Source organism: Lepidochelys kempii, chromosome 3, assembly GCF_965140285.1.
Source record: "Lepidochelys kempii isolate rLepKem1 chromosome 3, rLepKem1.hap1, whole genome shotgun sequence".
Lineage (NCBI taxonomy): Eukaryota > Metazoa > Chordata > Testudines > Cheloniidae > Lepidochelys > Lepidochelys kempii.
Genome location: NC_136382.1, coordinates 40,682,861 through 40,694,974, shown reverse-complemented (window position 1 = coordinate 40,694,974; position 12,114 = coordinate 40,682,861). Strand labels below are relative to the sequence as shown.

Here is a 12,114-nt window from a genome sequence, read left to right as displayed (position 1 = left end):
GCTGAGAGCTAGCATGGAGAGGCTGCCTGCAGACCCAGCACCACAACAAATCCGGATAGCAGGGAGGAGAAGCGATAGGAAAAACTTGCTGCATGTACGAAATTCCACGAAGTATGCAGATAGGCAAGGACAGGCATGGAGCTGTCTGTGTGAGTGTCATGTCCAGTGTGTGACACTTAGTAGATCTGCAAGGATAGATTATATTTGTAGATAAACGTGTGGCAGCCTTTGAGTGCTCTAATTAATTGGCCTTGTGTCGTTAGAAAGAGTGCCTTGCAGGGTGTTTTTTGGGGGGGCGGGAGGAAGAGCGGGGATAAGCAACAAGCCATTAAAACAAGATTCTGCCTGCCCTATGTGGACCCTGAAGATTGCAGTAATTTTAGAAGACTAGGTGCTTGTAGCTGTGTTCTTGAGCAAAAGTTACCCTCCTCTTGCTGTGCACTTGCTGCTGCTGCCTCCTTTCACCCCAGAAGTTGAGTTCCTGTTAAGGTTCTGTAATGCTTCTATGCAACCCCTTTCTAAATTCATCTTAATAGTCTTCCCCTTTCTCTCCCCTCAAAAAACCTTTCTCACTTTTGGCTGAAACTGTCAATGCTTTTTGTTGTCCTCGAGATGAGTGTGTGCGCACAAATGCTTGGAGCTGTTTTGTGCAGTTGGAGTTATAAAATTTTGGGAAAATAGACTTTTTCCTGTTTTTGCAATGTGACTGCCTTTGAGGGATTTTTGGTTTGGGGGGCTTGTTTTTTTGTGTGTATCTATTTCTAAAAATCTGAACATTGAAAGTTGCAGCTTTGCACTTAAATAATCCTAATGGAACAGTGTTACTGCTAAGCTTCTAAAATGCAATTATTTTTCACAATTTTTTATCAGTTTAAAACTTAATATGGAGTAAGAACAATAAAACATTTTATGTTGTAAAGTGTGTATATGCAGCTAGTTAAGTATACCCTGGCTGGTTCTGAATCTTGTAAGCTCTACAAGTCTATCCCCTACAGAGCAAAGACTTTGCAATTTCTGCAAGCCAGATAACTATGGATTGTATTTATTTATTTGAAAAACAAAATAGGAATTATATAAATCTAATATAATGTTAGGGATCCTGAAATAGTAGAGAATCATGGAAGGCATCCTCTTTGAGCCCCTGCTTCATAAAACCTTCTGCAGTCCATCAAACAAGGGAATAAGACAGTGTTCTTCAGGATTAACTCTTTAGGCTCTGCTTCTGTGTCTTCCTTTTATCTTAGCATAAGGAGGAACCAGCCACTGCTTGAAGAAAACTGTAGCCTTAACCTGTGGAGGCTGGCCTGAGACTCTTGATATAAGACTTGCTAATGGAGCCAAGGTTGCCTGTCTGATCCCATTAATTGATATTTCTTTCACGCATCTTCTCTCATGGGGTGATCTGATACTATTGAGAGAGAAACTTAAGTAGCAGTTGAAAGGGAGAAATGTCTATTTGGAACATCTGTTTTTGTGTATGATAGGAGTAGAACAAATAAGGCAAGCAAGTCCCAATCCTCTTAATTTGGAGGAATTTTTAGTGTTCAGTACGGTGTGTGTAACTATCCTGTTGTTAACAAATATTTATATGGGCCGCATCTCTGCAGTATTTCCCTGGAATGTGATCTATTTAGCTTCTTGTAAAATAAAGACAACTGAGTGAGTTTCTTCCCTAGGAAAACTGCATGTGTTTACCCCTCCCTCTTTTAAAAATAAATATTGAACCCATTCATGATGCTCATACAATAAACCAGGGTGTATAAGCATTATATATCTTGTTACTTATAAGGACCTACCTGGGCATTTCCCCCGTACCCCCTCCCCCCAACTGCAAACCAAGGTAGGCATGGAATTTGCCTTCTCCCCACTTGTGGCTCCCTTGGCCTGACTGGAGATGCCCCCTCTCCCCCCACCCCGTACAATGCCTATTACCATAGTATCTGCACACCTCAGAACACAAACAAATTAATCTCACAGCACTCCTGTGAATTACAACAGTATTACTATTCCCACTTCAGTTTGGGAACTGAGGTATGAAGTGATTCACTTGTCTGCTGTCACACATGTAGTCTGTGCCAGTGCTGGAAACTGAACCTAGACTGTCTCCATCTCAGTCTAGTTCTTAACCACAAGACTGTCCTCCTTTCAAGCAGAAAAGATATTGCAATTTGTGCAATAAGTTGTTTCCTTTCTGAACATCTATCAAATTCTTTTATTTTAAATGGTGAAACCTATTTTGAATACCTTTCATCTTATAATTTTCAGTACTGCTCCCATTAGAAACACCATGTTAAAGTATTACTATGTCAGGTCACACATTAAAGAGAGATGTTCGCTTCCCAGACTGTGCTCCAAAACTGCCATACTCATGATTGCAGCATCAGATCTTAAATCAGTGAATAAATATTCTCCTTAAACTGTGTCTAAGCCAATGTGTAGTTACTGAACAGCAGCCTAACGTAGGGAATCAGAAGAGAAATGGAACCTAGCTTGTCTAGGCTTTTATAGAGAACCCATCACCTACAGTATCTGTGGAAACCTAAAGTTAGATCTCAACCTAATAGACAATCTTTGTCTCTTCAAAGCAACATGTAAACAAGAATATCTCTCTGGCAGAGACATTTGCTGGAAACGGAGGGGAGGGGCATGAGGCTGGTATGCTCAGCATTACTGTGTGTGATGAACTTTCCTGTATTTTTTATTAATATGCTGCATTTCTATGTGCGTTCATGATAGGTTATTTGTTGTGGAGTTAGGTCAAAAGGGATTGTCAGGGGAACCAAGCAGGAAAGGTAAATCAATGTTCTAAATAAGGAGCATCCCAACAAATACTCAAACATGATAGTCAGGCTTATGGTCCTGAAGACGCGACTCCTCTGGTGCCCTAGCTGTCTTGTCAAGGTGAGAAGAGAAAGATCAAAGACAACACGCTAGAGGACCCTGGGCCTAGAAAAGGGTGGCAATTGAGTGAGTGCCCAGAAGTTGCTCACAGTGTCAGCAAGAGCTGGCAGGGTGGCCAAGGAACACACACACAGACCAGCTGTATCTACACTGCAATAAAAAATAAATAAATGGGTTCTTAACTCAGGTTAGCTGACCTGCTTTCAGACTGCATATAAGGCATATGTTTTTAATGGTGAAAGTAATTAGCCATTGGAACAATTTACCAAGGGTCATGGTAAACTCTTCATTCCTGACTATTTTAAAATCAAGATTAGAAGTTTTTCTAAAAGAGTTGCTTTAGGAATTTATAATATACCACAGTACAATCCAGACTAATGGGCAGCAGGGTCACCCCTGCCTTGGTGAAGTAGCTCCCACCTCAGGCACTCACAAACAGCCTTTCACCACCCAAGCCACAAGCTGAGTGTCTTTGTAGTTGCAGCCTCCCAGCCACACCTGGGTTACGCTCTAGCTCTCACCAGCATTGGTTATTTTGCAGGGTGATCCTAACATCCCCAGTACCAGATTTCCCTGCCAGAAATGAATGTCCTATTCTGCCCAGCCCTCACCTAGAGAGTACAAAATATTTAAAGTCTGTTATTTCTTAAAGGGACTAATTTGGCAGTTTATTATCTCAAATAATTATTCAGACACTTCCGTTTCAGACACCTTCTACACCTGTTTGAGCTTTCTTTGTTTCCCTTCCTACTTGATGACTCTATTTGCTGCTTAAATGCAAATTAAGCAGAGCACACATTTCTTTGCCTAGGGCAGACCTGTTTGCTGACTTCTGCTTGGGCAGGGCTGTGGGGTTTGGAACACACAGTGTTAAAATCATACAGGGAAATCTTGTAACTTTACAGAGTATTGCTGCAATTTTATCAGAACAATCTTGACTAGCAAATTGAGATTTAAAATGATACCTTATAAGACCTGCCTGTGATATTCCCCTCTGGTGTTATCTGGACTGGTGATCTGCTAGGTCACTCCAATTCTTGACTCTGTGAGCCAGCCTTACCCCTGCTGTGCTGTGAGAACTCCCACTCCTGGGCTCTTCACACACACAGCCTCTGACATGTAAGCTGCTCCTTAGATTGTGCAACCAAATGACACTAGCCAATATCTCCGGTCCCAGACACAACCCTAGGAACCTCCATCTTGCAGTGTCCCGTTATGCCAGCTGGATGCTGCAAGCCTATATGAGTTCGTCAGTTTAACAAAGAAATGGATATGTACCGGGCTTGTTATCCCAAGGAGAGACTCTGACATGCCTCAAACCAAATGCACTGCTTCGGGTAAAATAAACAGATGTATTAACTATAAAGATAGATTTTAAGTGATTATAAGTCAAAGCATAACAAGTGAGATTTGGTCAAATGAAATAAAAGCAAGACGCATTCTAAACTGATCTTAACGCTTTCAGTGCCCTTACAAACTTAGATGCTTCTCACCACAGGCTGTCTGGTGGCTCTTCAGCCAGGCTCTCCCCTTTGATCAGTGCTTCGGTTGCTTGGTGTGGTGTCTGTAGATGTAAGTGAAAGAGAGAGAGAGAGCATGGCAAAGTCTATCCCTTTTATCATGTTCTTTCTTCCATCATGGCTTCACCTCTCCCCCACCCCCCTTCAGAGTCAGGTGAGCATTACCTCCTTGCAGTCCCAAACTGGCCAAACGAAGGGGGGTGACTCACTTGAGAGTCCAACAGATCCTTTTGTTGCTGCCTAGGCCAGTGTCTTTTGTTCTGTGAGTCTGGGCTGGGTTTGTCCCATACCTGTCCTGATGAGGTGTGAATTGCCTCTCTGCTCTTGGAGAGTTTTTGCCTGGGCTTATTGTAAGTCATGAGGATACATTTTCAGCCTCATAACTCCATACATGAAATTATAACCTATAACATTACTGTAACAACAATGCTCAGTGCATCATGAGCCTTCCGAAGATACCTGACATGACAAACCTTGCATTGGATACCACACAATCATTTTACAAGAATGAACATCGGGCTGCTGGGTGTTTTCCCCTGAGGTACAGAGCATCACACCTCCCCTCGTAGTTTGCTGCAAGAGGGTTAGTCACTGATTAGCTCGAAGGCAATTTGTTATAGTTCTCTTGGGATCCAGCCATTAAGGCTATGAGGCAGTGCAGTTCCATATGTTTGGAGGGTAATAATATGACAAGACAGCCTGATCTAATAAAATCTTCGAACAGAGGTCTCTTAAACATGGCTCCTTAATGGGGGAACATGAGTTTCCAGCTATTAATAAAAGTCATGCTATACATAATTCCAGCAAGCATAGATGGTAAAGTGCCATATATTCAGTACCTTGGAAATACCATTGTGTATATTAGGATTCTGCTTTGACCAGAGAGACAGCTGGCTTTGCGCATAATTCTATGTGAAATACAGTGGAATTTGACATTAACCATGCACTCTTAACAGAATCCTGAAAGAACTGACCGACCATCTTTAGACCACTTATTTTTTGATTTATGCATACAAAAAATAACAGTACTTATCCTACAGATTGTTAGAGCTAGGGATAAGTTTAAAATTAAAAAAATAAAGTTAGCTTATTGGTTAAGGAAAATTGTTTATGAAGAAAGGCCCTGACTAGTAAGAAGGAGGGCCTTAAAAATAATGTTTTAAGGTCAAAAGGAATAAATTGTAGGAAGGATGTCTGATTCAAAGAATAACTAATGAAATAAGGGGAAGTTTCTAAAAAGAAGACCTCTAACTGATAGGAGTGACTGATTTAAAACCATCTGCAATCAAAGAGAATCTGTCTTAAACTGAGCCAGCATGGACCTTCCCATCCCACATATCTATGTGAACCCCGGTGCAATGAAAAAACTGTTGGACAGCAAGGAGGAGGGGGAGGAAAGGTCTTGGGGAGAAAGAAGGTTATAAATCTTATGTGGATTAAGACTGGACATAAGGGTAAACTGTCTCAAGTTGGTTTTTAGCTGAAGTCAGTAATTGGCAATGACATCATTTGTTTGTTAAAAGGAATAAAAAGTCAGCTCTTAAAGGGTTCATTGCTAATACCTACCTGACCACACTGAAGCAAACCGGCATGGTCTAAGCACCTCTTCAGCTAGCCCAGGGATTGGCAACCTTTGGAACGCGGCCCTCCAGGGTAAGCCCCCTGGCGGGCTGGGCCAGTTTGTTTGTGGGAAGTGGCGCAGGGCGAGAGATGTGCTGGCCGCCGCTTCCCGCAGCCCTCATTGGCCTGGAGTGGCAAACCGTGGCCAGTAGGAGCCGCGTTTGGCTGAACCTGTGGACATGGCAGGTAAACAAACCGGCCCGCCCCGCCAGGGGGCTTACCCTGATGGGCCGCGTGCCGAAGGTTGCTAATCCCTGGTCTAGCCCGTTTGTCAGTATCTTGATCAAATACTTATAAATTATTTGTTACTGTTTCGATGTAGTAAATTGCTTATTATTTAGGATTTTTAAGCGTGTTTAAAGCAATTGCATAAAGTCCCATTTGGCCTTTGGATTTAATAAAGGAATTTATAGTTAAATTAGTATTTGGTGATTTCCTGTATTAGTAATCATAATTTCAAATATTATTAATTCCAACACTGTCCTTGACAATATTTAATAATACAGTTCTCATAGTGCATAACTCCCATCAATTTCTTTAGGAAGAAGCAAATGAACTGTTAACTCAAATGCAGCCAAGATTTTTTCCTCATTGGCCAAAGCAATTCAGCACTACTGATCCAAGTGTTTCCATAGAGACTTGCAACTACCGGATGTGACCAAATTTTGATCTTTATGGTAATGTGACATTTCCTGCACTTCAACCTGTGACCTTGTCTTAAATTCACACTGGTGTTAAATCACATTAATTTCTGACACCTGTACACTTCTGTCACAGAGTATCAAGTGTAATAGAGAAAGTAGTCTTGATTGAAAAGGAAACTGACACAGTACACTTGTGCTACATAGCTCATAATTCACACTATATCAGTCCCAAAAACTAACTAGGGTCAATTATAGTCAGCCAGTCTGTAATCCAATGCAGTGACAAAAATAGATCCACCCACTTGAGCTTCTCATGAGTGGCAGGTTCTGGAAAGACAAACTGAAAGGAATTCTGTGGAAATAGTAGTAGAAAACGTGGATCTTCTTTGCTAACAGGTATTGGGTTTGGTGAAAGATGGTGCGAGGGGTGGGAGTTATATTATGCAGATTACATTTTAATATCTTTTCAAAACCAAGCAAATTCTGAGCAATCTAGGCTTAAACCTAGCCAAAACTGACAGTTTAGGCTTGGGACCTCTACTTGCACACGATGTGTATTTTTGTTAGATATATCTTTAAAACAAAAAAACCACCATCCCAGATACATGAAAGTATAACCGTGCACCAAAATAGTTATGAAAACACTAATGACTTGCATTAGGAAGGAGGGAAAAGGGTTGGTCTCTCACTGTGTACGAGTATGATTATACTCTTTAATGGCACAATCACTTTTTTTTTTCTTTCTGTGAACCCTGCCTTATATTGGATGCACAAGGAAGCAGAATTTGCACAGGGAACTAAAAAAGGCTTATATTTCCTCACTCCAGAATGTCTGACCCTAAATGACCCTTACGTCAACCTAAATAATTTGGTCTTTGTGTAAAAACACAAACAAACACACACACACAACGTACTCATTAGAAGGTGTGTAAAAATAATTGTAACTTGGGTATTTTGTTATAGTTTAACATGACTCTTGATTTGCATGATGAAGATTTTCTAAAATGAAAATATATAGAATTCATATATTCTGTTTGGAAATAATTATAGGATCAAGTTATGCTAAAATAGGTGTTGTGGATACCACTGGGGACAGAGAGATGATAATAAGGATATATTGATTAGAAAAACAGTATAAAATAAAGAACTAATGTGGAAAAACTAAAAGGGGAGATTATCCAAAATGTAGACATGGATTAAACAAGAAGAAACCTGTAATTGCTAGAAGAGCTCCTCCCAATAGTAATGTAATTGAAATTCAAGTGGCAGCAAATATGTTCTTTAATTTTATAGATGTATTCATAAGTGTCCATTAGACAAAGTCTCTCAATATTATTAAGTGCCCCACAGGGGCAGCAGTTGTGCTCTGAGGCTGGCTGGGGTTGGCTCTCCACTCCGGATGTTACAATCTCTGGGGTTTCCGCACCCAGGGTGTAACTACAGCGGGGCGATCAGGACAGCTACACATGGTGCAAAGTGGGGGGTGTGGAAAAATGGGACACTGTGGGTAGCACAATTCCTCCTGGAGCTGCCCCTACCCACAGAGCCTGGCTGCCATGAGATGCTCCCCTGGGCAGTAGCAAGTAAGCATCTTCATTTTGCACCTCATATCCCGATGAGTCGAAAGAATAGTAAATATGGCAGGCGACCAGCTTGGCTTAACGGTGAAATCCTAGCGGATCTTAAACATAAAAAAGAAGCTTACAGGAAGTGTAAGGTTGGACATATGACCAGGGAAGAGTATAAAAATATTGCTCGGGCATGTAGGAATGATATCAGGAGGGCCAAATCACACCTGGAGCTGCAGCTAGCCAGAGATGTCAAGAGTAACAAGAAGGGTTCAGGTATGTTGGCAACAAGAAGAAAGCCAAGGAAAGTGTGGGCCCCTTACTGAATGAGGGAGGCAACCTAGTGACAGAGGATGTGGAAAAAGCTAATGTACTCAATGCTTTTTTTGCCTCTGTTTTCACTAACAAGGTCAGCTCCCAGACTGCTGCGCTGGGCATCACAAAATGGGGAAGAGATGGCCAGCCCTCTGTGGAGATAGAGGTGGTTAGGGACTATTTAGAAAAGCTGGACGTGCACAAGTCCATGGGGCCGGACGAGTTGCATCCGAGAGTGCTGAAGGAATTGGCGGCTGTGATTGCAGAGCCATTGGCCATTATCTTTGAAAACTCGTGGCGAACCGGGGAAGTCCCGGATGACTGGAAAAAGGCTAATGTAGTGCCAATCTTTAAAAAAGGGAAGAAGGAGGATCCTGGGAACTACAGGCCAGTCAGCTTCACCTCAGTCCCTGGAAAAATCATGGAGCAGGTCCTCAAAGAATCAATCCTGAAGCACTTGCATGAGAGGAAAGTGATCAGGAACAGCCAGCATGGATTCACCAAGGGAAGGTCATGCCTGACTAATCTAATCGCCTTTTATGATGAGATTACTGGTTCTGTGGATGAAGGGAAAGCAGTGGATGTATTGTATCTTGACTTTAGCAAAGCTTTTGACACGGTCTCCCACAGTATTCTTGTCAGCAAGTTAAGGAAGTATGGGCTGGATGAATGCACTATAGGGTGGGTAGAAAGCTGGCTAGATTGTCGGGCTCAACGGGTAGTGATCAATGGCTCCATGTCTAGTTGGCAGCCGGTATCAAGTGGAGTGCCCCAAGGGTCGGTCCTGGGGCCGGTTTTGTTCAATATCTTCATAAATGATCTGGAGGATGGTGTGGATTGCACTCTCAGCAAATTTGCGGATGATACTAAACTGGGAGGAGTGGTAGATACGCTGGAGGGGAGGGATAGGATACAGAAGGACCTAGACAAATTGGAGGATTGGGCCAAAAGAAATCTGATGAGGTTCAATAAGGATAAGTGCAGGGTCCTGCACTTAGGACGGAAGAACCCAATGCACAGCTACAGACTAGGGACTGAATGGCTAGGCAGCAGTTCTGCGGAAAAGGACCTAGGGGTGACAGTGGACGAGAAGCTGGATATGAGTCAGCAGTGTGCCCTTGTTGCCAAGAAGGCCAATGGCATTTTGGGATGTATAAGTAGGGGCATAGCGAGCAGATCAAGGGACGTGATCGTTCCCCTCTATTCGACATTGGTGAGGCCTCATCTGGAGTACTGTGTCCAGTTTTGGGCCCCACACTACAAGAAGGATGTGGATAAATTGGAGAGAGTCCAGCAAAGGGCAACAAAAATGATTAGGGGTCTGGAACACATGACTTATGAGGAGAGGCTGAGGGAGCTGGGATTGTTTAGCCTGCAGAAGAGAAGAATGAGGGGGGATTTGATAGCTGCTTTCAACTACCTGAAAGGGGGTTCCAAAGAGGATGGCTCTAGACTGTTTTCAATGGTAGCAGATGACAGAACGAGGAGTAATGGTCTCAAGTTGCAGTGGGGGAGGTTTAGATTGGATATTAGGAAAAACTTTTTCACTAAGAGGGTGGTGAAACACTGGAATGCGTTACCTAGGGAGGTGGTAGAATCTCCTTCCTTAGAGGTTTTTAAGGTCAGGCTTGACAAAGCCCTGGCTGGGATGATTTAACTGGGAATTGGCCCTGCTTCGAGCAGGGGGTTGGACTAGATGACCTTCTGGGGTCCCTTCCAACCCTGAGATTCTATGATTTCAAACAGTTTGAAAACCTCTGTGCTAAATGGAGGTCAGAAATCTGGAGGGCCTTGTGGCTCCACCCCCACTACCCTGTTTTTTCCTCCCCCAAGGCTTTGTACCTTGAGCGGCTGCCCCACTTGCCCTGCTGTGGTTGTGGCCCTGCATTATCATGACGGCTGGGCCAGAACTGAGCGGCACTGGGACCCCAGAGGTTGCTGTGCCTGGAGCAGGGAGTCGAGCCCAGCCAGCCTGTTGGGACAGGAGCTGCCACGTTACTTTTTCAGACATTCTGGTGACTCAGTTATTGGTTGAGAAACCCTCGTCTAGGCCATCCCTGAGAGGTGTTTTGTCTAACTTGTTCTCAAAAACGACTCCAATGACTGGGATTCCACAACCTCCCTTGTTAACTTCTGTTGACCTCTGAAGCAATTTGGCAATGCATAGTATTACCGTCTCACAGGAAATCTGGACTCAAGCTGTTTGCAACTTTGTGCCCAGGCCAGTGTAGGTTTGCAGGCCCAATTACAGAATGGGGGACTATATTGTGGAAAGCAGTGACTCTGAAAAGGATCTAGGGACTGTAGGGAATAAGCAACAGAACGTGAGCTGCCAGTGCAATGCTATAGCAAAAACAATTTAATCAGAGGCAAATTAAGATATATTGGGGCAGTGGGAACGAAGAACACTTGGGCCCACCACATCCCTTCCAGGCATGAGGTCCCACCCCCTGCTCCTCCCCTTTTCCCCCAAGGCTCCACCCCCTGGCCTGACCAGAAGCCAAGCCATGGTAAGAGCTGTCCAGGGAGTCTGGGCCACTATGGGGAGTCCTGGTCCCTCCACCTGCCCTGGGTGGCGTGTCCTGGGAGTGGGGGCAGGGACAATGGCTGGGGGTTGCTGTCTGGCACTCCAGCCCCCTGTCCAAGGCAGGTGCAGGTTCTGGAGCTCCCCCACAACTGTCTGGGCTCTTTGTGCAGTTCTTACCACAGCCTAGGGCAGTGGTTCCCAAACCATGGGGCACACCCCGCTAAGGGGGCACAGAGGACTGTTCGGGGGGGGGGCATGGCAGGGCCCAGCCCTCTCCCAGCTCTGCTATGGCCCTCCCACCGGCTGTGGCTCTGCTCCCGGCCACACACCCACTCTCAGCCCCTGACTGTGGGCCCCGGCCCCACTCCTGCCCTTCTCCTGGAGATGGAGGGGGTATGGACTGGGTAAGGGGGGACGTGACTAAAATAGTTTGGGGACCCCTGGCCTAGCATGACCATATGTCCCATTTTGGCCCCAGACGTCCTAACATTTTTGCAAAACTGGGCATTTGTCCCATTTGCTCTCGCCAACTGATCACCAATTCGCAAGAGCAAATGGGACAAATGTCCAGTTTTTTCAAAAAGGAGGGGGGCGGATGAGTGGTGGGCCTTGGGGCGGGGCAGTTATGAGCAGTGGGTCTCGGGCCAGCCCTGTGCAGGGAAGATGTGGGCTTCAGCGAGTGGCTCAGGCCAGCCCCACACGAAGGAGCAGAGAAGGCCAGCTTTGTGCGGGGGCAGGAGAGAGATGGGCTCAGGGGAGCTCCGTGCCACACGGGGGTGGGAAGGAAGGGAGAGGGCTCAGAGCAGCACCACGCCAGGGATGGGAGTGGGTTGAGGGGGCTCAGAGCAGCGCCACACCGGGGAGGGGAGAGGGGCTCAGGTGAGCTCCATGCCTGGTGAGGGGGGGGAGAGGGGCTCAGTCCAGCACCACATTTGGGGCGGGGGGGGGTGCCTCAGTCCAGCGTGGGGCTGGGGTGGGGTCTTTGTCCAGCATGCAGGGTGGGAGATCCTTGGGCCACC

General features: G+C 44.9%; 1 protein-coding gene across 3 annotated transcripts in view; it reads left to right on the top strand.

Moving 5' to 3' along the window:
• Positions 1-12,114, top strand: part of ERICH1 (glutamate rich 1) — a 109,482-nt gene that overhangs the window by 875 nt on the left and 96,493 nt on the right. The gene's annotated exons all lie outside the window — the stretch shown is intronic.